This window comes from Arachis ipaensis, chromosome B4 (genome assembly GCF_059453495.1).
Source record: "Arachis ipaensis isolate K30076 ecotype BB chromosome B4, ASM5945349v1, whole genome shotgun sequence".
NCBI lineage: Eukaryota > Viridiplantae > Streptophyta > Magnoliopsida > Fabales > Fabaceae > Arachis > Arachis ipaensis.
In genome coordinates this window covers 16,020,407-16,047,238 of record NC_142439.1, presented here as the reverse complement: position 1 = coordinate 16,047,238, position 26,832 = coordinate 16,020,407, and the positions used below count along the sequence as shown (strand labels likewise).

Genomic DNA, 26,832 nt, shown 5'->3' with positions numbered 1-26,832 from the left:
TTTGCTCCAATGGTCTCTAATATGTGCTGTTGTTGTCAGGAAAAGTATCAATTTTCAAGAAAAGGGAAGAATCTATTATGCTATTGTTGAATCAAGAGCATAATTAATCAATAATCATGAATCGGAGCATGGAGTTGTTGAATCAGGAGAAAAAAGAAGAATAAAATAAAATAAAAATAGCATCAATTATAAAATGATTAAAATGGAGAAATAAAACTCAACAAGAAAGTTATAATTGAATTATTGATTGCTAACTAAATATGCGATTCACATTGTCCGATCCTTCGATAGAAGGTGACGCCGCGATACTCTGAGCTTCGGGACCTCGGTCCATGTCTAATCTTCTTCACCTGTTGCGCTCTATAAAGAACCATTCTTTGCTCCACCGCCGCCATTGCCATCGCATTATCATTGCCGCCACACTACCACGACTGCGATCTTTCTTCATAACAAATTCCAACCACGTTATATATGCATGAAAAATGTAGAGAAAAAGTGAAAAACAAAAGAATATCCAAACTGAGTTAAATAAATAACAGTAAAAAAGAAAAAAAAATGAACAAACAGAAATTGAACTTAGGTGATTGAGGAGAAAATTAAACGCGTCGACTGATAAGCTTGATGGAGGCGCCGACAGTGGCTACGAACTCACTCTCTCTGATCTCAAAAGCTATGGCGTGTAGACGAAGGAAACAACACATTGATATAGAAGCTTGATGGCGGCAACGACGAGGACATGAATGGCAACAGTGGCGAGCTTACTCTTCCTCTGATCTCGAACATTGGAGCGAGCTTGATGGTGATAATGGAGAAGAGATGAAAGTGGTGGCGGTAGATCTAGGGTTTCAGATCTCACATAAACATTGATTTAGATTCTGGACTATTTTGGACTTGAAATTTTAAATTTTAACTAGCAGTAATTAATGGGAGTTTTAGATTATGCCACAAATAAAATAGATTGGGGAGGTTTTAAAAAACCTCCATAAAAAAAATTCCATAAATAAATAGAAATTTTGTAGTGGGTCCCGCTACCAACCCCTCCCCTCCAGCCCTAAATTTTCACCGACTCCTTTATTCCTCTATATCTTTCTTCTATCATTGATTTAAACTTCTCTTTTTGACCAAGTGAGATTAGAGAAAAGAGATCCGATTCTGCTAATGATCCTCTATTTTTTCTAGTAGTTCATCATCTTTGATTCATATATGTTTTGCTTGATGATTTTGTTTCTATTGGCGATGTCTTGCTAGATTGGCATATCTTTGTTCGTATTTCTAACTTTTGAGTTTGCTTTTGTGCCTCTAGCTCTAGAGATTAGAACCACTTCAAAAGAAATTTCACAAATGAACTTTGAATGCGAACCAATTAACTCTGAACTATTCAAACACCTCTATATAAAAAAAAAGAGAACAAGCTAAGACTTTGTAGATGTATGAACGGTCCAAGCATTTACATATAAGTCTCAATTTTTTAAAAGAAATTTCAAATAATATTAATTTCAATTTGGTAACAAAATCTTTTTGTATTGTCTAGAATAAGTATACACAAAACTTGGAAATTAGGACCTTACAATGTCAATAGTATCAGAAAGGCCAACAGATTGAACAACTCTATGCAAGTGGAGACTCTTAAAGAGCCATATAAGAACCACATTTACGGAAAAGAATCAATCTTTTACTACCAAAAAATGTTGAATACCGTCGAATTTACCAGCGAAATAACGAAAATAATTTTCTAGTAAATTGATAACCGTTGAATTTAGCGTCGGATTGTTTCCGACAATATAAACCTTGTCAGTAAATGTTTACATTGAATTTATTTTTTCCAACGGTAACTTGTAGTGGAATTAGCGATGGAATACGATGTTTAAGTTACAACAATCTGATGCCACTTATCATAAAAAATTATTCGACGATAACTGTGGCGCCAAAGGAGACTTCGTGCCTTGTTACCATAAAAAAAATCTGACAGTGAATCCAACGGAAGCATCAATTTTTTTATTTTTTTATAATAAATCTGGATGATCGTTACCGTTAAAAAAATTTTAACAGAAAAGTCAATTTTTCTTTTCAATCTATAATGAACCTCAATAGTTAATAATTGATAGTCAACTCCTAATTAGTAAAGAATAAATTAGTAATTTATCTGAAAAAAGTAATTTATATATTATGTGAAATATTAAATATACAAAATAAAAATATGAAAGGAATAAAATATTGCTAAACTAATCAAAACAAAGCCCTAATGACTATATGGAGTGTGATAGTCTTTGTTGTCATAATCAAAGTTTGATAAAGAAATACATAAGATAGAACTAAGACTAGCGTTCATTATAATTATATGATTTCACTAAAATAAGGTTCAAACATGCAACAAACTAGTTAAACTATATTTAGGTTAACCTTATTTAGATTTATCATCTTTTTTCTCTAGTTCATCATCCTCCTCCTTCAAGGTAATTTTTTGATAATTGAACTCATCTTCTTCTTCTTCGTCGTCTCCATCGACCTCCTCTTCTTCTTGAAGATCGTCATCCTCTAGTGGTAGTATGTGATCATCTACCCTAAGATTAATGATGTCATCATCCATGACAGCCGACTTAAAGGTGATCGGGTCATCGGTGTCCACCACCATTTTCAAAGGAGTTGGGTTATCAATTTGGTAAGTGTAACATCCTACCATACAAATCCTTACGCTATAGTCGTGAATGAAAGGTGGTGAGGCATTACGATGCCTAAAAAAAAATATACATACATTGTATTTGAAGATATTTAATATAATTAGGAGCTTGTGAAGAAAAGATAACAAAACAATCACCGTATCACTCATGAAATGTTAAAGATAAACAACATTAGATACATAACAAGAGGGACATAAATATAAATAGAAGATTCGGAATAGATACATAAGTAGTATTAGTCTCGACATGTGAAAAAAAGACCGCCTAGACAATATTACAACCCAAAGTATACAAAATATAATCATGTTTCTCCATAATACAGAATCTCTAAGAAGAATATACAAATACATATTCAAAAGTTGAGAATAAACATCTAAGTCCAAAATGAAATCCAACAGACAAGTCTTTGCTTTCGTCAAAAGGAGTCATGCACACTTAATAAGGTGTGTCACGCCCTGTATCTGAAAATCAACAAATTCCATAACGGGTGAGAAGGCGAAGGTTTCCAGTAGGGTAATAGTTCCAAATAAAGATTATGTAAAACTATATGAACCTGTTAGACAATCCTAGTCTCCAAACACACAAGGTTCATGCCTAGGATTCTACTAATCCCAACAGGGTTATATGGTAAGTCTCAACCCTCATCCATTATTTCTAGTCTCAATCCTTTCCAGCACAAAGCCATCATCAACATACATCATTCAACACTATCCTAGTGCATTTAACCTAGATTTTCATATAACTTTACAGAATGCCTATCCGAAACTAAGACTTGTACTTTAATGACGCGGTCTCCCAACCTTTGAATTTCTTCTCCGCTTAATCTCAAGCTTTAACTCGCACAATCAAGTCTCAACTGATCCTCCTCCAAGCTCCCACCAATCAAGCCAAGCTCCCAAATTTGTACCAAATCAACCCAAGCATACAAGACACCTTATTTCATCTAATTTCATCAAAATCTCAATTTACACTAGGGTTTTGTATGTAATTAGAAAAATCAAAAGAAAAGAGTTTTCTTACCTTATACCACGTGTTCATGGATCAAAATTCTGCTAAAAATGATAGTTAAGCTTCTCCTAAACATCAAAATCACAAATCACTCAACATGTCAAACCCAAAACACGAAATCAAAAAGAAAAACTAAAAATGGGACAAGAATTTTCGAAATTCCTTACCACACTGTTAGATAGAATTGAAGAAGGAGTCGAGACGAATGGGTAATTGTAAACGAGTCATCGATCGGACCTTTGATTTAAAAATTATGTGAATCTTAGTGTGTATGGTGAATAGTGAAAATTAGGGTTCCTTCTCTTTCTCTCTTCTCTCTATCCACTGCTCTCTCACTCTTAAACAGAAAAAGGTTGCTGAATTTTCACTAAATGGGGTTGGCTTATATGCTTTGGATTTGGACTTGGGTCCAATTGAAATCCCAATTCAATTTTTAGCCCGTTTGATCTCACCTAGGGCCAAAACCTTTATGATAAGTGCTCAATTTTTGTTCTAAATATTTTTCTTATCATTTTTATAATTTTAGTTTTCTCATTCACAGCACCGAACTGACTTAAGCCGGTACAGTTAATTTTAACGTCAATGCATATTTTTTTTCAATTAATTATATTTTTGCACTCAATTTTATTTTCTAAGTTAAATTATCACTAGTAATTTTTCAAATTATAAATTTTTTATTTCTTAACTCCTTTTGTTTATAATTAATTTATTATTAATTATTTTTCATTTATCTGGGTTATACAATAAGGTTGCTGATCCCTTGTCGCATAAGACTCGATGTGATCTTTTAACTTAGTCTTAACCACAATAACCCAACTAGACTTGCATGACTTTAGATAAGACAAATAGTATACTTATAGTACATTTTGAGATAGAATAAAATGATCTAAGTACCTATATTTCCTGGTCACATTTACTTTAGTGATATTGTAGTCTTTGTACTTTCGTGTTCCTTGTCGCGAACTTGGATCATATCATTCACATTTAAACACCCACACCTTGTACATAGTGCGACAAAAATACTCTAATCGAATTATATTGTGCAACACACTATACCAATTAGAATGACTACTGTCTCTATCCCCACTAACTCAAATTTCAATGTCTGTTTTCTTCCCCACTTATTATTATAAAGAATGGAATCGATATCCATTAACATTGTATATCGGGTAATTTGTGCCCTTCTATAATTAGAATTTTTCACTAAATTTAATTATTATTTTCTGATAAATCAAACATGTTTTAAACAATCTAAACGAAAATTCGACAGAGGAAACATCTGCCAACATAAATTAGAACAAATACACATTCAATAAAACATCAAATCCTAACCATTCTAGCGTGCAACCCCTTATAACCACAAATTTTCGGCAAATAAGAGTTTCGAGAATGCACCACTACGCAACATTCTTCCACTTCCGTCTTAAAACTCTATCCTAAAAAAATTTAGTCGGGCATAAAACTTAAACAATTCATTATATTCAGAAATAGAAAACCAACTCAAAATATGACTACACATACTATGAAAGAAATGAACTCCAATTAATCTCAGAGAAAATAGCACCGTTCTAATAAAAAAGATAAGTTATTAAATTCACAAGGTAAAACTAATTTAAAAATTAATGTGAAAGAAATAAATAAAACTCAACATTGCAATTAATTAAAACCTAATTCTAATTTCACCAAATTAACAATAGACATAACAAAAATAAACGATATAAATTCAATGCAATGCAATTGAAAAAAACTTATTCATTAAACTCAAATAAAATTTTTCATCAGCTCAAGTACTCTTAAGTCTTAATATTCGAATAAAATCTTCTAATAACTCAAGCACTCTTAATTTCACTCTATTTAACATATCTTAATATTATTTAATCTCTAATTATATTAAATTAACATAATAAATTATAATCACACATTTCATTAAACAAATCTAATAGTAATACTAATATAATTCGTCAAAATAAAAATTTGTTTGCGTCAAATCCAAAAAATTCGACGGTATGTTGTGTTTTAGTCGAGGATTTTTTTATTGATTATAATCCGATGATAAATATGATGATAAATAATTTTTTCTCAATTTAGACTAGACGTTCTTTAGATAAGGAATTGACAATAAAAATTAATTTCGTTGTGGTATATCGTATATAACGGTTTTGTATATTTGAAGAAGAAAAATATTTTTAAAATAGCTAAAGCGTCATTAGATATTTGTATATGATATAAATTAGGTTTAATTATTTTGTCGTTTTTATAGTTTACTGAATTTTTAATTAGATTCTTATATTTTTTTTTTCAATTGGATTCCTATATGCCATATCAAATTTTGTAATTAAGTCTCTACCTTACTAAAAACGTTGAAATTAATGAAATATTCTATTAAACTATAAAAAATATTCAATCAAGTATTAGATATATTTGTTTTGTTTAACGGAATATTCCGTTAATTCTAACATTTTTATCACAACAGGGACTTAATTACAAAATCTGATATAGTATAAGGACTAAATTAAAAAAAAAAAAGTATATAAATCTAATTGAAAATTCAGCAAAACTATAGAGACTGAAAAAATAATTAAATCTATAAATTATTTGAGTAAAATTTCTAACACAAAATAGATCATTCTTGGTTATTTATTTTAATATTTTTACTATGTGTTATGAACACTTAACAATTCCAAAAGTTGATATTATTATTTCCGTTAATATATATTAGAAGCTTTAAGTGTGTTACATGAGCGAAGTGGGTTTGTTTCTATTTTCCATTTGGCCCATCATATCTTGTTTCGATTATACTAAAAGTATTCTCTACTACTCCATATGAAATTAGGTGGTTGTCTTTATTTTTGCAGTATATAGCTTCTTTATTTTTTGGTTTTTTGTTTTAATTTTTTAACAATAGTTAGATATTCTCTGTAGTTAAGCATAAAGCAATTTGTATTATACACATCAGTGGTTAAATGAAGACAAAAATAGAACAATAACCGAAATGGTCACAAAGGCATTTTGTGGGTAAAGCTTAAACTAGAAGCATAGCACGCACCATCAATAATTATGGTAAAATGTAATCCTTTTATAGTTGAAACTTTGTTGTGGCGTAGTTTTTGGTTTGAGTACCTATCATTATTCATTCACATATCATATTTCCTAAGTTTGTTATATTAATCCCACGTCGATCCACGTTATTAACAAACAATTGCATGTGTTTTTGATGGCATAATAATAATATCATCATGTGAGAGGGTTTTTTTTTGGGCCCTCTCGGAAAGGTATCTCAACATTTTTTTTTAGCATCCCATAATTGATATTTTTTTTTTGTCCACGATATCTCCCAACTCGACAGGTCAAGAACTAATTCGTTGTGGATCTGAGCTCCATTTAAGGGTTTGTCGCTGGCCTAATGAGTTGCTGTATGTACAAGGCGGGATTTAAACCCCTGACACTTGCTTAAGCGGACGAGTGAGTTGACCACTCGACCAACCCAAGTTGATTGCATAAAGAGATAAGCATGCATAAAAATTAGAGCAATCAATTACATAAAGAAGTATAATAAACACAAATTGTATATATGGCAATAATAGTTATTTTAGTTTTCTCCTTGTCTACTGTAAAGTTATGGCTTATTATTTTATTAAAAACTCCAAATTTTATTCGATCAATTTCAGACTACTATTTTCTGAGATTTTAATTTTATATATTGTTATTGTAAAAATATTTTACATAACTGTACAATAGTGTATAAATGTTGATAATCTGTTATGGTTTAAATTCCTAAAAAAACTGCCAATATTTTCTGTGCTCTTTGTAGCGAAGTATTTAGTTTATTGTAAAAATCTCAAGATCAAAGATATAATGTACATGACTAATAGTATAATTTTTTTCATAGTTAGATTCCCCAAGCAGAAGCTAGCTAGCACCTATACGAGGGAGTGAGGATGAAATGTTTTTTTATTAATGATGTATTAAAATTAATCTTTGACTTTTAATTAATTAAATAAATTTATATATAAAATAATGGTAATAAATTATGTTTTCGTTGGAGAAATAATTGCAATAGACATTTAATTAATGAATTAGATCATATGTATGGTCTTAATTATGTTTTCGTTGTATCTTTTATATACTTTTCTGCTCATGCCAAATTCATATACTAATTATAAAATACCGGTTTGATCATGATTCCAAATTAAAATTTCATAACATTGGCTATTTGGCTTCAAGTAGCTTTCTGCATTCATAACATAATCTTGCTAGAAGATCTGCTAATAGCACATTATATGATTTCATCAATTTTTATCATAGAAATATGTGAATGCTATTACTTTTTTTTAAACAAAAAAAGTTTATGGAGATAAATTAAATAATATCCCATATATTAAAAAAAAAATTAGACTACGTGTATACTAAAAATTCGACAATAATCAATCCCTATGTATGAAATTATACTTTTGATGATATCTCAAATTTTTTTTGTTATAGTATTGTAAACAAGTTTGATGATCGATTATTCCTTTATTATAGATTTGATTATTCTATTATGACATATTTAATTATTTATTTTGTTAATTGATTATTTAGTTAAAAAATATATAAATTAAGAGTATAAATACACATTATGTATTAATTGATTTAGTGATTATTTTTAGTGTACGTAGAATATTTTTTATTTGCAAATACTTTCTATTGTCATTTGTCAATGACAAAATAATTCCCAATTATACAAAATATATATGTATTTAGTCAAGGGGTGACAAAAAAATCATTAAAACGAATATCTAGAGATTACTTTTTACAGAAATAAAAATAAAAATTTGTCAAGTTTATGTAAAAATGGGGATTTGTGCATCCACGAGTATGATTTAGAATTTAAGGATTGGTCTCTTTATATTAAATTTCTATCTCTATGAAGTGAAATTACAATATAATTAAAAAATATTCATTTCGATACTTGATTATTTGGTTGAGGGGCAAAGTGTCTCTCAATTATTTCAAAATATTTTATTGAGGTCTTTATCCATCAAGATTATTTATCAAATTATCCCGTTTAATCGGTTGCAAAATGATAGATAATCAACTAACGTATTAGATATGGGTGTCACATAATTAAAAATAATTTCTTTTTTAAAAAAATAAAGTCTAATATAAACCCCTATAATTTTCAAAAATAGACAACACTTCTCAGAGATTGCCTTCAAAATTAAAACGGTTCTTTAATAAGAAAAAAATATTGCCTCTCATATAACACAATGATCGTATATGCAAAAGAAAGAAACTATGGCTGCACATAGATCGGATAATATCCGCATATTCGCGGTAATTATTCGCATTCGATGTAAATTTTGCAGATATTATCCGATCCACAGAGTCATCAGATCGGATCAGATTCGATTCGCACTATGGTAGAATCGGATTGCGGATTTGGCAGTGATATTTGCGGATTCGATCTGCAAATCCGCATATCCGCATATCCGCATATCTCATATAAATAGCATAGTTTAACAAAGTAAACCCTAATGTGATATGAATTTTCACTACAAGAGAGGCGGTAGATAGCAGCGGCTATTTAGCGGTGGTTGGTTGAGCCGCTGCTATCTCTCCATTTTGTGGCAGCTGTAGCGGCCAATCTGGTGAACGCTGCCAATCTGTTTGAAACGCCCCCTGCCGCTCTGCCCTTCAGTCTCATTATCTTTTCTTTCTCAAGACAAACCAAACTTAACCCTAACCCATCTTTCAACCTCAAACCTTCAGATCCTACCAAACTCAGGTTTCTTCTTCTTCTTCTTCTTCTTCCACCTTCGCCGAACAACCATCACAAAAACCCTTTTTTCTCTTTCTCTTCCCTTGTCTTCTGCCTTCTCTGTCTTGCCGCCGGCTACCATCCAGTGCCGCCGCGACCATCTTCTTCCCCTCCTCACAACCTTGCACTGTGGCTCTCTAGCTCGCCCCTGCCTCCCTCATTCCCAGTAGCAGAATCAGAATATAGCCACTCTTGTTCCAGCGAGTTCAGATGCTGCAGTGGCTGGTCACTGCCACTGCATCCCTCTCTCCTGAATTCTTGCTCTATTCTTCGACTCAGGTTCTTAGATCACTTTTTCTTCTCTATTTAAGTTAATTTAGGATTAGTTATATGTTGATTCTAGTGTTAATTTGATTTGGTTAGGATTATTTGCCGCTGTTAGTTGAGTTTAGGTTAGAATTAGGATTTTCTGATTAAAATTAGTGTTAGTTTATATATAATTAAACATGCTGTTAAGAGCTTCTTGAGTTTGAATTTCAATTTGTTTGGATTAATTGACTGATACTTTGCTGAGTCACTGCGAAATGCTGCTAATTTTTCATGTTATTAGTGTTGAATTTTGATTTGGTATTGCAAAGAATGCTTGTTAGTGCTATTTTGTGTTGTTTATGTTTTTGCATGCCAAGTGTTCGACAATATGCCAAGTGTTTTGAATATGTTTCACTATACTGATCCGAGCAATTTCGACAATGTTTTGCTACATTTTGTATGAGAATTATTATTATTTTTTGGTTAAAGGGAAAAAGTAGGATATGTGATTTATTATTTGCTGTTTATGCTTCATTTTGGTGTTTTAGAGCTATGATGATAAAGGGTCTGTCATAGATGTTATTGTTTGGCATGATGGAGAGGTCTAGAAGGTTGCTCTTAACACATAAAGTATTGAGGATGATCTAGAATGTGGGAAGCTTGCTAACTTTGTACCCTTAACTAATTACAGGTACATTTGGTTGCTAGTGTTTTCTTCACTTTCCATTCAAATTTTCTGAGCATCACTCTTCTCTGCATGCTTCCATTTGGATTAAGTTAAAGGGTACTTCATTTTGACCCTTTGTCTATATATGCTATACCTGCATGCAAATGGGCGTTGAATTCTTTGGATATGCATGGAAATAATTGTCAAGGTTTGAGCTGATATTAAATGAAGTTTTGTAGTTGACTGATCTATAAATAGGTTATTGTTTTCCATGGAGATTGTGACAACTGCAGCTGAATTTGGGATAAAGCTAAACACTACCACAGTTGAAGAATCTGAACAAATAAAAACAAAACTGGTTTACAACCCAGAGCTGAATTTTGTGTGGTCCAGGACATGAAATTAAGTATCATTTAATCTTCAAAGCAGCATTTAATTCAAATTCGTGTCACTGTTTTTAGTTGCTAGCTTAAAATGTTTATATTTTTAGGCTCAGATTTTCAGTTTATTCGCTTATAATCTTATATTTTAAATTGTTATCAATTTATTTCCATGTGACAGTTTTATTAGTGTAAAACTTCATGTCACTTTAACAAGCTAATTAATTGACATTTTAACCTTTTTTAATTTTTATTTATTACCCAAAAATCTAAACTTTTTCAGCATTAGAAGCTTTGGGGAAGACAATTCAACTGGCATAGTGATGAAAGTGATTTAGATACAGCAATTATTAAGGATACTACTAATGGTGTCAGGATTAAGACTTAACAGGTACACCTCCTAATTGATACTTTACTTTTTTTATTGTCTTTTATTGGTAAAAATTTTGGAAGGTATTAATTCATTGCATATAGTTGAAAATTGAAAGTTTTAGTTTTTAATTAATATTTTTTACTATTGAAGTCTTATACTAACAACTTAGTTTGATTAGCAAAATGGAATGCCATTAAATAATTAACAGCTACCAAAAGAAGAAATGCAGGTATAGTATTATTATTCCAAAGGGAGTGCAATGAAACTCCTGTCTCTTTTGCCTCTCTTCAATTATTCTAGTATCACAAAAATAGTGTGTTTGAAACTACACTAATATTGCCCCCTCTCTGGACACTCCCAGTGGCTCAAATCGCTCACTCTATTCCGTTTTATGTCACTGAAAATTTGCATCCATATGTATTAGATGTAGCAAATGTTTACCATGACATAAAAGGAAATTAAGATAGTAATAAATAGAGCTTTCTACATGTTTTCAAGTTTACGTGGCTTCTGGCTTATATGATATGTCTTGATATATTAACTTGTTACTCTGGGCACAAGTTATATTGAGATGTATGAATTTTGATTCCAGCAAATAGCACAATTTTTCATGAGTGATCTCTGAAAGAACGAGGACATGCACATGGTTAAATATTATCTCTTACTGGTGTTTTGGTACAGGTGCACATGAGTCCCATAGCAGTAGATTAGATCATCTTCAAAGTTCTGTACCTCAGGACAACCATGTTGATTTTATGCTGCCTGAAATCTCACTTATTGGTGCTCCGCAGCCCTTTCTTCCTCTTCTTACACCTTCACCGTTGGCTCCATTCACAAATACCTCTATTCCATAGTTATTAGGTTCTTTTCTGTATAATAGTTGTGGCTTGTTTAGATTTCAATTGCTTGCATTTGGATTGTCTCTCTCTTTTGACTAACGGTCTCATTGCATGCATATTGCAGGACTCTGTGTTTTGAACTTCACAGCTGCTGAATGGGACCACTGCCAGGCACTGCCTTTCGGATGTGGAGCAGATTTTGATGGGCCAAGGTGCCAGTGCTAATCTGAGGCAGATATGTTCAATTCGTACTTCAAATTTCACTGAGGCATCTTGCCCAGTGAAAAATGTGGATGAGTTTCATGACATAGTGGATACTTCTAAACTCCTTATCTGCCTGTGAGAAAGTTGATCCAGTGAAAGAATGTTGCTACCAAGTTTGTCAGAATGCTATATTGGAAGCTGCAACAACAATTGCTTCAAAAGTTCCTGATCTTATGGGCATAGATGCAATGCGTGTTCAAACTGAGAACTCAAGTCGGATCAGTGATTGTAAGAATATTGTCCTTCGGTGGGTAGCTAGCAAGCTCGAACCTTTTCAAGCAAAGAAAGTTCTCAGACGGCTGTCTAATTGCCATGCTAACAAAGGTCTTTTTTTTTTTGCTTAGCGAAAAATTTTAATAGTGATGGTCATCAAACGATAAGTTTAGCTGGCTCTAGGTGATTTTCAGTCAGTCTATGTTATATACATATGGGTTGATACTTCGTTCCCGACATGAAGCATGTTTCCAAGGGTTGTGGGGATGGGATAAGTAACAAGACAGCCTGCTGTCATGAAATGGAAAGCCATGTGTCTCACTTGCAAAAGCAGAGCTTCATCAAAAACCACTGCTAGTCATATTTTTTTTTAAATTCTTGCATAAAATTGCGGCGGTTTTTTAACTGACGCAATTTTTTTTTTAAAACTTGTTTTTCAAATAGCGGCGGTTTTAAGACCGACGCAAATAACTTCTCCCATTTAGCGGCGGTTGCTGAAAACCGCCGCAAAATGCATTCCCCGCACCCTTATGGACAGCGGCTCCTAATTCGCTGGCGTGCTGTTTCGCGGCGGTTTGAAACCGCCGCAATTCGACAAAAAAACCGCCGCAAAGCTTCGTTTCTCTTGTAATGTTTAGTGTGTTATTTTATGAATTTTATGATATCTTGTTGTTAATTTTTTATGTTGTACTTCAACTTAGAATAATTAAACTTAATTCTTGTGTTATTATTTTGTTTTTGTTATTCAATAGAATTTTTATTGATAATATTTTAGAAGTAAATAGGCTTAAACAGATGAAAAATAAATTTTTTGGATTTTTTTTTGTAAAAACAGTCAAATAAATTTTAAAATAGTTTTTTTTTAATTATACGGATATACCCGATATCCGGTCCGATCTGCATGTGTAGATCGGATCAGATCAGATCTGATTTTAAAAAATGTAGATATTGTATTCGATCCAATAAGTGCAGTGCGAATTGGATAAAATTTTAAGTTATATCTGATCCGATCTTATCCGTGTGTGTAGTGAAACTCTTATCAATTTTTAGACAATATTTTTTAAATATTATTTCAGTTAAAAAATGTTGTCGTAATGACTAATTATTTAATTAAAAAATATGTAAATTTGTGTGTATATAATTTTTTTTTATATTTATACGGATACATTCCAAACTACCAATGATTCTCTGGAAGAACAAAGTACAGATAATCATTATCCATTAGTGTCTTTGTTTATCTTTTTGTTGCACCAAAAAATAAAAGCTCATGGGTCACCTCTTGTCCCTGTGGGACCTTATTGTTTAACAGAATTTTTACAGAAATTCTTTTTTTCTTTTCTTTTCTTTTTCTATTAGTTTTTATTTTACGCAGCCTCCCAAATGTACCATCAGTTCGTTGGAAACTATTTTTAAATAATAGAAATGTTCATATGTTTCTAAAAGAAGAAGATATATATGATATTTTCTATTATTAATTAGTTGTAATTTTTCAACTTATTGATAAACAAATATTTTCTGTATATACAAAATTGATATTATATATTTGTATATAAATATATATTATTTTATATATTTTTAATATCTATTTTATATTTTAATACATATTTTATATTTTAATACATATTTTTAATATCTATTTTAATACCCATATTTTGATTGTTATTAGTTTTCTCTCCCTGTTTATTATTAGAACTAATTAAATAGATAGAGTTTCCCCCACTCACTTTTTTTTTTTGTTTCTCAAGTATTTTGTAATGTTGTTCATTATCTGAAACTAAATCTTTCTTTTGTTATTTTTGGAGTTGTTTATTGAATTCCTTTACTTTTTGTGTGTCTCTAAAAGTTCGGATAAAATATCAAATTAATTATTAAATAAAAAATGGCAAATAAAGAAATAGGCTAATTATTATTGGTTGTGATATATTATCTTATCATCAGTTAGCCTGCTTATTACCAAGTAAATTCATACTGATCCAAATTGAAAAGCAATAATCCAAAATTTCAACATATGATTCGCAATCTTTAATGCAGTTGTAGGAATATGAATCAGATTCTTAAGTAGGAGAATACATATATAAACAAAAATTAAGTGAATTAAATAAAAGAAAAAATATTTCTTCAATTTCCAAGTATGATCCATTCTTTTAATTTAATTTGAAGTAGGCGAGATAGAGGAATAATTTTATATGAGATTGAGATTGGCAAGTTCGACGAAATATTATTAGAAGATTTTACATTAATAACAATAATCAAGATTAAAAAGTAGAAAGAATCTTATAACTATTTTATATAATTATGTGACTTTCTAATTAACTTTTAACATTTTAGGATTTGGTTTTTACTATTTGATTTTATTATGATCTAAATTTATTTCTTCATTATCTTATGATATGATATTATTTATTTTACTATATACATCACTTATAGTATTATTATTTTTAAAGGCAGCAAAAATATTATTATAAGGACAATGCTAAGTAACCAATGATTTATTTGAACAACATGAATAATGAATCTTGAAATATGTAGTTGACATCTTATATAAAAGTTATTACACTACTTCTTTATTATTCTTCTATTATATATTTAACTATTCTATTATGACAAATTGATTATTTTTTAGTTTAAAAAATCTGAATTATTATATATAAATATAATAAAAAAAATATATAATGACCGATATTTAACGTAGATGAAATATTTTTGAATATCATGAATATTAATATTATTGTGGTGGCTGCCTGAGTTAGCTTGGACAATAATAAATTAATAATGTATCGGATTCTGGTTTGATTATTGGAGTTGCATGGAAGCTTATATTATGGGTTGGCTACGTGCTAAAGACAGTGTCCAAAGAGATAGTGAGAGAAAGAGGATGGATTGTTGAGGTGGCAAAGGCAAAAACACACTCCAACTGGATCATAAATTAATTGGACCCACATTCCTTTGTGGGGCTTTCTCATTTTCAACACTCTCATTCTTTTGGATCAGAACGCTATGACAATCTATATGCACTCCAATCAAACCCAAGGGTTTATTGAAGTGACAAATCATGTATTTTTTAATATCTTGTATTTGGATTTAAAATTTGGGGAAAATCAAATAATAGATAGAAATTCGTTTAAGGTTTGAGTGAATGAGTTTATGTTCTAATGTGTAAAATTGGATGAATTTATAACCTAATACATAGAATTATTAGGGGCAGTTTAATTTATCTGATAAAAAGAATAAATCCAATAATTTTCTTTCTTAAAATGAAATTCTAATTCCTAATTGGATATCTTCTTTTCTAAGATATTTTATTGGAATATTTAAAATTTTATAGAAGATATGATTTTGTAGTGTTGATTTTTTCATACACAATACTCAACTTTCAGATCTTTTTTTTTTCAGATGAAATCTTAGTTTGAAATTTTTTTAGGTTTAATTACTTTATTAGTCCTTATAATTTTGTTAAATTTATAAGTAGATTCTTATACTTTTTAAAAAAAAATTGGGTTTCTACACATTTTTTTAATTTTGTAATTAGGTCATTTTTAGTATAAAAAATATTAGAATCAATTGAATATTTTTTCGCAAATTAAAGACTTAATTACATCTTTGACCACATATTTTTTTTCTTAAAATATTCCGTTAATTTTAATATTTTTTATATGAAAATAACCTAATTACAAAATTAAAAAAAAAGTGTAAAAACTCAATTGAAAAAATATAAAAATTTAATTATAAATTTAATAAAAATTATAAAGATCAATCAAATAATTAAACCAACTTTTTAGTATTTGAAATTCTATAAATAGAAAGACATGAAATTTTGGTGTCAATTTTTCATACTCAGATTCCAAATCCAAGAGAAAATGATTTTTTAAAACTAGACCTTTTAAAATTGTGTAGGGACGTTGATTATTTTTTAACTATTGATTGAATTAGGTTGATGTGATCCTCCTTATTCTAGTATTTTAAGTTTCTACTATTAGATTGTGTTTATACGCAAATATCACCACTCCTACAAAAATTTCTTACATGCTTACCAAATACATTTAATACATATTTTGAAGACAAAGAAAACTTAGCATGGTTAATTGATATATCTACTATGAAGCACGGATTCTCTCATGGTGCCAGCGTATTCGTGTCGGACGCGAATTCGACACCGACACGGGGTGGATACTTCAAACGAGCGTATCGACAACGTGTCTTTTTGCGATGCAGAATTTTGGTAGAGTTGTCACGAATCCGAACGAGTCCAACTCGATTCAGATGTTCATGAGACGGATCTTTCTGCTAGACTGCAAATCTTCAATTGATTTTGTGATTTTATGGTCCGATTAACCAATTTTTTCTTTCTAATTTTAAAATATTCTAAAATTAAAACAAATCAAAATTTAAATTTAAAAATAAAATAATTAATAAATCAAAACCTAAATCTACTTATCGTTTGTCTTTGGTAGCTTACTTACTCACTAGTTTAAATTTTTTTAAATAATTGCATAATTTTAAGATTTTTTTATACAACTATATTTACTCTTATATTTATAATATGATATTTTATTAATTTAATATATTATTTAAATTTTAATTCACAACGTATCCTAAATGTGTCGTATCCAATTTTTTATAAAAAGAACGTGTCGGTGTATCCGTATTGTGTCGTATCCGTATCGCGTGTCGTATTAGTGCTTCCTAGTATACCTATATCTTTGATTAAAGGAAATAATTAAAAAAAAAAAAAAGAAGAAACATGGTTAATAATTGACCCTACTTGTTGGTTCATGACTCATGATGAGATAGGTTTGATGAAGAACCACCTCAGCAGCACATCATGGAGAAGCTGCTACATACAACAGTATAAAAGTACAATCATACAAATACAAACAATACAATGGTATATGCATGGTATGAGTATGGGGTATATATGTTATATTTGCATGTACACATTCTTATCCTTAAGTTATACTATATAGCTAGTAGTGACGTGAAGACATTGCTTTGCTTAGCTTTCCCCCAAAAAATTAAATAAAAATGAACCTAATGGATTAATTAGGAGTAGTTTTCTTAAGAGATGAAGCAAAATAATTGAACTATAATTAACCAATTGGGAGTTTTCTTACATGATGAAGTTAAAGTCATGTTATGCTCGCTTAATAACATGGTTTGATTTGTCAATTATATAGTTTTCTTTAATTTAGTCCAACACATCCAGCTTGACTTACAGAAAGTTGCGGCACCTAACTCAATTAGTATTTATTGTTAGAAGATATGTATCTTTGTGTCATATAGTTCTTTGTGTTCAATGTTATGTTGTCAATTAGCATATATGTTTATACTATATATCATCACTCTAGATCTTAATTTTTTAATAAATTAATCTAATAAAATAATGACAAATTATTAGTCTATAATATTTTTTAATACTAGATAAATTAGTTTCTAATAAAATAAAAAAATATATTTATTATATTTTAAAATTTTATAATTTAATCTGTTTTTCGTACCTTTTTTTTAAATAGAGACTAATTTATTATAAATTATAATATTTTAAAAGATTTGAGAATAAGTTTCTATTTCTTTAAAAAAGATTAATTTATTTGAAATAATAATTATTAAAGAATAAATTTAGAGTATGATTCGTTGAATATTTATATGTATGTCCTTACTAATATTATTATACAAACCAAACTACAATAAATAAAGATCACAGTATAACTCAGGGTGTAGAGGAATTATGATTTGGTTTGGTTTCACATCCACAAGAGAATATGAAGTGGGGCCCATGTTGATAGAAAGTTGGAACCAAGTCTAGGAATAATATGCAATGCAAGAAACTTCTTCAATCAAATCATGTTAGTTATAATATTGAAAATGTAGTATCCATTATTATTATTATTATTAGATTAAAATGACAATTAGGATTTAAAAATTTTGATTTGGGACTAATTAGTTTTTGAAAGAAAAAAATATCAATTTAATTTTTTACAATAATAAATAATGGATACTTTATGTCCTTCTATTAATTTATTACGTAAAATTTAATTGTAGTACTTATATGGTGACGTATTTATTTATGAAAAATTGTCATGTAGATACTAATTTTTTGAACAAAACTTTACTTATTTTGATAAAGATTCATAATAAATAGAGAATAATTAATAAAAGTCGTATGAAAACTCAAAAAATTATGAATATTTTACGGTATAAAACTACATTATTTCATATTTATATGACAATAATAAGACAAACACCACTATAAATAATAAAATATATGTACAATTCTATTTTGTTTTCAAAAAATACTCTTTCACATTTATACATTTCCAGTGATTTTCTGAATTTGCTGCAAGTAAGATTTTTTCAATGTCTTTACATTTTTTTTCAAATTTTTCTATAATTTCTTTTTATGCAAGTTGTTTCCTTTCAGTAAAATAATCTTGTCTTTTTTTTCAAGTTTTCAAATTATTGATTTTAACTTTGTAGAAATTTTTTTATTTCGTTTTATCGTTATGTAATTCTCTTCTCTTATAATTGAAGTCTTTAAATTTCAATTTATATTTTATTGTTCCTTTTGTTTTGTTCAGAGAGAAATTTTTGGTGCATATTTAAAAAACTGATACTCATAATTAAAGAGGAATAAATTTGCTTATAAATCATTAGATATTGAACTAACTTAGATTTATTAAAAATCTGAATAACATATAAAAAATTTAATTGATATCTTTTTAAGAACTAACTAATCAAAAGTTAAAATTTTTAAAAATTTAATTATTATTATTATTATTATACCAAGAGGATTACTTCGAATGACCAATTTGCCAGAATTTCTTTTAATTTGCATTATCCTGCAGGTAGTTCGATTTTATCTTACGCCACCTTCATTTTTTTTCCCTTAAAAAAAAAAAATCCAACCTTCTAGATGTTACAGGTCATTGCTCTGATCACCACAAAACAAAGAATGTATTAACAAATTATATAAATATGTATATAAGTCCAAGATTCTTCTATAGAGGATATGGTAACGCTTTTTAATATACAAATAGACGATTTGATTCGATGTTATAATAAATTCAATCCTTGAATATATAGATAGTGGCAGACCAATAATCGATTGGTGTGTATGTGCACTGCAAACCTTAATTTGTGGATCATTCTTTGCGTCCTTCCAATAATCATGATTTCTTTGTTATATTTGCATGTATAGAACGTTATCACTCCTTATCACCAACCCTAACTTTTGGATCATCAATTCTTTTTTGGCCTTTCAATATTCATCTGTTATATCTTCATGTATTGAGACATGCCTTGATATTTTAGAACATCAATAACAAATTTCAGTACATAAGGTAAGGAGTAGAATTAATAGGAAGAATCACACTGTAAAAATTAGTTACAACTTCATTGAATTATTTTGTCTATGTATTAGACACAGTTTAAACAAGATATTTATTCGATACGCGTATTTTTTATGGGTGAAAACTCAGGTGCAGTCGACTTCACGTGAAGTTGATACCTGAGAGCCGTTAGATAATTTGACTGATTTGACTAAATTTTCATCTAACGGCTCTCAGATATCAACTTCACGTGAAATCAACTTTACCTGAGTTTTCACATTTTTTATGTTTAATTTATCTTAATAAAAATTAAAAAATACTTTTTTAATATCGTTTGACATATCCAAAAAAATATTTAAAATAAATATAGAATTAATATATATTATTATTTATAAAATAAATAATATCTTAAATAATTTTTATATTTAAAAAAATATCATTAAGAATATTAAAAAATACTTTGTATTTTAATATTAACAAAATATTATGATATTATTATAATTTATTTAATATATATATCACAAAAAAGGGGTTAAAATTAGTGTATCTGTGTACAAGAATGGAAAAGCATCTTGAAAAGAAAAACAGAAATAGTCACACATTAGATTGACTAAAGTGTAAGACTTGTACTATTAACTTCTTCGAAAGTTGGGTATTGGAAAATTGCACTCTACGAAATATTTCACTTGGTAACGATGAATTCAATTATAGACAATTCCTCTTTTGGCTATAACCCTCCACCAATAATCCTCTTTGATCGGTTAATTATAAATGAAAGCACCATTTCATAACGAGCATAAATTCTTAAAAAAATTGCATAAAAAACCTTATAGTGGAAAAACCCGAGCGATAACTTTTCTTTAGTACAAGACTAATTTCATATAACTTTAGACCATTCAAATATATTACTACTAGAAGTATCAATCTTGATTTTTGGATCATAGGTTATTTACAGCCTTTGAATAACGACGTTATATTAAAGTGTCATTTTGATCCTTAAACAAAAATATACGTATATACTAAAATCAAACTAAAATTAATTATTATATATTATTTTATATTACTGATTAATTTTAGTAGTTGAGCTAGTATTACCTGTTCTTAAATATCCACTGAAAAACTCGTTTTAAGATATTTAATTTTCTTTAGTACCTTAAGAATTAATTCCATTAAAGCCAATAAGTTCTATTAGTAATTGTCCCTGACATGTGATCCGAGAATTTGAGGGGGAAAATAGGATTATGCTGATAAGCCTATCAAGAAATGTCTTGCATTTTGTCTAGTAGGGCCCAAATTTCAGTTCCGTTTAAGTCAAGTAACCAATGTTTATGGCCCAACAAAGAAGATAATTTTGGATAAGGCTTTAAGGTTTTGTTGTCCAAAATCATCATAAGCATATTATTATGGATAACCACACATTAACATACAACAGTCCTAGTCACACATGACACATGTCATGTCACAAACAAGATCAATAACTAACCATTCTTTTATTTTTTAATTACATGATCCTCAATGTCACAAATTAATTACAACTTGCTCATCTTGGACATGAAGAACATGGTTATGATTCAGCTAGTTGCTTCGAACATTAACTATTGTGCTAAGCACCACTGGTTAAAAAGAAAGCACCATTATTTGAGTATATTAGCATCAAGCAGCACAAAAAAATTATAAAATATGATAAAAAGGTTACTCTTCAGTTTCAATTTCAAATGTTATAACTAGTTCAAACCTAGAGAATAACAGCTCAATATTTAGATACGGTACTATTCAGAATGTGGATCCTAAAATTCAAGCCATTGTTTTTTTGTTGGGCAACTCAAAATATTTAAGTGCAACATACCTCAATCATGCCACTATTAGTTAAGAGGCCCAATTATCATTGGATCGGATAGGTCTTTTAGCTAATTGAGCTAGCATAGTGGCTCCATCAAACTCAGCTACAATATCATGAAAAAAAAAAACCTATCACCTACAATCCAAGGTAGTTTTTTATATTAGCAATGTAAACTAAAATAGTTCTTAGTCCACTTTTTTCGCACCAGGAATGATTTCTCAGAACAATAAATTCTTCTCCAGAAAGGAGTTATAAATGCTGCTACTCACATTAACACCATAAAATATTATTAACATCAACCTTTAAAATTTTACCACAACATAATCGTATATCAAACATTGCACGCCAGAAGCAAGAAACTTGCAAACAAGAGAAAACATCATGAAATGGCAAAGTTTGGCATGGAATCTATAGAAGGAAAAGTTATCAACCTCAACAAACCAGGAGTGCAAGGATTTAAAACTGATTGTGTCAATATTGTAGAAAAAGTTATATCGGACAAAGAAATCAACTTCAAAGCTTGTAAGAATGCACTCATGGGGATGTGGGGCAACCCTCAAGGAGTAGCAATTACAGAGATTAGTCTAAAGAAGATGCTCTTCAGCTTCAAAGATAGGAGAAAAGGGTTGCAGATACTCCAAAACAGTCCATGGAATATGAGAGGTAACTTGATTAACTTCATACTGTGGACTGAGAGAGAATCAGTTTTCGAAGTTGATCATGATATAATGGAATTTTGGATACAAGTTCATGGCTTGTCACTGGATTACATGCATAAAGAAGCAGCTCTTCAAATTGGGAACATGCTGGGAGTTCTTGCTGAAGCCAAAGATCGAAGGGTGGAAGGAGTTCTGCGGAGATATTTTTTGAGGATCAGAATGGAGATCAATATAACAAAGCAACTCCCAACGGGCTTTTGGTTAGCGAGAGAATTTTTACCACATATGTGGGTTCATTTCAAATACGAGAGACTGCCAGACTGTTATTGCTTTAACTGTGGTATCATTGGGCATGAAAAGAAAAGTTGCACAAATCCAATAGCAATAGCTTCTTGGGATTCGACAAAACCGCGTTATTCAGCAGGTCTGGGAGTTTATCAAGGCCGATATAATACATCCATGGCTGTTGGTAGCTCAAGACAAGAAGGATGGAAGGCGAAAGAGGTAAAGGAAGAAGCGCGTGGATGGCAGAGCGGAGAAAGAGAGAGTGACAGAAAACAAGACACTGAGGAGAGTATGATCAGAGCTAAATAGATTTTGCAGCATGAATTCAGAAAAGCAGATTTTTTGGAAAACTAATCTGGGAGAGAGCATGGGGGAGGGGAGCAGGTACGAGTATTGTAAAATATCCCAAATTTTCAGGGAAGAAATGATAACACAAGAAAATTAGGGGCAGCCTATCCAATTAATGCTGCAGAGAGGGAGATGAGAGGGATTGTAGACAAGTGCCAAGGCCAACTGGAGAGGCAAGCCCAAGTTGAAAAGATTAGAAAAAAATGTCAGGAGGAAAAAAATATTTGGGCTGAATATGGTGGAGAATCCCATTAAAAAATAAATAATTTTCAAAAAGACAAAGTGTGTGAAAAAGTCCCTCTTAACCTTTTAAGGCCTGAACCAACAGAAAACAATATTAGAAGGGTTGGACTGACGGTACAAACATTTTCAGAGGAGGTAAATAGCTATACGATGCAGGAAAAAGAGAAAGGCAGAATAGAAAATAGAAAAGAGGTCACTATAAGAAAAGAGTTAAGGAGGTTCTCAGCAGCTTATAGGAAAAACACATTAGGAAGGAGCATATTATTCAAAGGGAAGGAACAACATGACAACGTTGGAGACAATCAGAATCAAGGAGGAGAAAAATGGGAATATAGAGAAAAAAAAATAAACAAACAGCTTTTAGTAGGAAGAAAAAGGAGGTGGGAAAATCAAATAATGAAGAAGGGGTGGAGTACTTTGTGGAGTTAGCTGCTGATGAGGAAAAAGATAATGAAGTTATAAAAGAGGAATTTGGAGAAATAACAGGATGGGAACTCCAACTTGTACGTAAAATAGAAACTGAGTTAAGTCTGAAAAAGAAGAGGGAAGATAAGAAAATTCTTATGATATCTAACATTGAGTAAAATGAAGACAGATTGGAAGAGGAAGCTCAGGACTGTAAGAGATCAAGGATGGTAGATGGTGAAGACTCTGTGAAAGCTAATGCTTTAAGGTTAATTGCAATGGAAGGGATTCAGGAAGTGAATAAAGATGACCAGGAAAAGAAGACCAACAAGGAGGGAGGCAATGGAGTAAGGGAAGACAAGGAAGAGAACTTGGTTATGATGACAGCAGAATGGGAATCAGGTAACTGTATCATGGCTGAGGAGGCGGGCCTATATATGCCCCAACCTCAGCCGTGATCATACTTAGCTGGAATTGTCGTGGCGTGGCGGCATCCTCGACAATTTATGAACTTTTAAATTTATGTAAACAGAAAAATCCGTCTATTGTCTTTTTGATGGAAACTAGAGCTAAGGATATTAAGATAAAAAGGATTAGGAGAAGGTTAGATTTTGATAAATACTTTTGTGTATAACCTCGGAGCTTGTCCGGTGGTCTATATATTTTGTGGAAAGATAATGTGAATATTAATGTTTACTCGTGGTGTGATAATTATATTAAAACTCAAATTAGTGATAGTAAAGGCAATGGTTGGAGCTGTAACTTTTTGTATGGTAATCCTATTTTTAAGAATAGGAAGAGGTTGTGGAATATGCTAACAGAGAGCGTTGAGTTAAGAAATTAACTAAATCAATTAGTGATGACAAACATTATTTTTGGTAAATAAATAATTAGTATGGATTAATTAAAAATTGCATATTACTAATTATTTATTATACGTTGCAGGCCAAAATTCAATTCAAGCAGCCCAATTGCAATAAAATAAAACAAAATGGGCTGAAAGCAAAAATCAGAAGCCCAAGAAAAAGCAAATAAAGAAGCCAAAGGAATTGGATGGGCCAAACAGATTACATGAACCAAACCAATCCAAGCTCAAAGTGAATTTCAATTTCCTCCATCTTGCCTTACCAAAAGCAACGTTACTCTCCTCTCTGAGCAAGTCAAATCAAAGCTTCAAAAAAGTAAGAAAGAGAAAAAGAGAAAGAGCTTCTTCCCTAAGCTAGTAACCAAAGAAGCAAGAGAGAGAAAGTTTAAGATTGAAACACAGAAGCTAAAACAGAAAATCCAAACCAAATCAAGCTTAGGCTAAAGGTAATCCATCTCATCTTACATGCATCAGATCTTCTTCTCTTCTTCCCAACTCTCCGCTCTATCCGAAAATGGCATTCAAGGGAAAGTTGTTCTCTGCCCTATTCTGCTTTACATCTACGGTCACAAGTGATACTTGGGGACCAAGTAGTTTCTCAATGGCTAAGATCAAGTTGACCATGAGAAGATTTCTATGGTTACTGCTTTATGGCTTTCGGTCAAGATGAAGAAGTCAGAAGCAAAGTTTTTACTCTAAGGTTTGATGAGAAAAAGTGAATCTGTGGGTTGGTGAAGCTCAAGGCTCAAGGTGTTGACCTTGGAAGAAGAACCAAGCAACATGCAAGGAGATAAAAGAAGCTTGCTGTTCATTCAGAAAGTAAGGAGAGAAAACCAGTGAATAGAGGTTTTGTTCTGAGAGAGCTCTTTGAAGAAGTTCAACTAACTGGACAGTGTAACCTAATCAAAGGTGCATTCTGCCAGTATGAAGAACTGAATTAGGGGCTTGCCAATCTGGTTTTTCGCATAGCACAGAGGCTGTTGATGAAGTCAATCTCCTTCATGTTTTACAGATTGTAATTTACTTTTCAATGTTTATCTTTCTGTAATTTCTTGAGAAAAAAGGCATATTGTGAGAAAACTCAAGTAAAAGCCATGAGTTAAAAAAGGCTGAGTGATACACTTGAGAGAAAAGCCTAGAGTTATTTTCAGATTTCTTTAGGTATGTTTATGTCTTGTATTTTGTACCTGTGAGGTATCCCTTTCTTAGTTGGGTTAGCACTAAGAGTGAATAGTTAGGTATTAGCATAGCCAATGTCAAGTTAGGTTAGAACTTGAGTGTGAAAGGATTGGGTCAATCCTGCAAAATTGGTGTATGTAATACTGTTAACTATAGTGAAATTCTTCCATAGTTGTGGAGGAGACTGGACGTAGGTTGCATAGCACAAGGCAACCGAACCAAGATACATGCTGGTGTTAGCTTTTCTCTTCTCTGCTGTGTTCTGTTTTCTGATATTCACGAGACAAAAATAAATTGTTTCATAAATTTCCGCTGCTGAGTACAAACAGAATCAGAATTGAAAGTTTGTTTTAAAAGGATTATAACAGCAACTTAAAAGGAAGGCATAGATTCAACCCCCCTTCTCTAAGCCTACCACAACCTTCAATTGGTATCAGGAGCTAAGGTCTCAAGAATCAAGCTTAACTGCTTGGAGCAAAGATCCAATGGCGAACAACATGGGCACAACCACAGTTGCCTACACCCTCACTGAAGGCCAGTCAAACAACCGGCCACCTTTCTTCAACGGGAAGAACTACTCCTACTGGAAAGAAAGGATAAGGATTTTCATCCAATCCATTGACTACAACATATGGAAGATTGTTGTGAGCGGTCCCAAGATCCCAACAAAAACAAGTGCTGATAGAGTGGTAACTCCAAAAGAAGAAGCTGATGGAATGAAGATGATAAGAAGAAGATAGAGCTGAATGCTAAAGCAATCAACCTTCTTCACTGTGCTATCAGCTTTGAAGAGTACCGGAAGGTGTCTAGATGCAAGACAGCCAAAGAAATCTGGGAAAAACTCCAGGTTACACACGAAGGCACTAAACAAGTCAAAGAAACGAGGATTGATATGCTGCGAAAAGAGTACGAGATGTTTAGCATGAAGGATGGAGAAAGCATTGATGAAGCGTTTGAGAGATTCTCAATCATAATCAACAACCTTGATGCTATGGATACAAACTATGCAGAACAAATCTTGGTGAGAAAACTCCTTAGAAGCCTCACAAAAGAATGGGAAAACACTGCCACTGTCCTAACCGAGAGTCACAACATAAGTCCCATAACCTATGATGAGCTGAGAGGAAAACTCCTTGCCTATGAAGCCACACACACAAACACAGACTCAAAGAAAAAGGGAATAGCCCTCAAGTCACAAATAGAACCGAAAGA

The 26,832-nt window shown here is 31.0% G+C and overlaps 1 pseudogene; it reads left to right on the top strand.

The window, feature by feature from the left end:
* Positions 1 to 8,963: 8,963 nt before the first annotated feature.
* LOC107636132 (putative GPI-anchored protein At1g61900) lies at positions 8,964 to 13,102 on the top strand (annotated as a pseudogene).
* Positions 13,103 to 26,832: the final 13,730 nt, after the last annotated feature.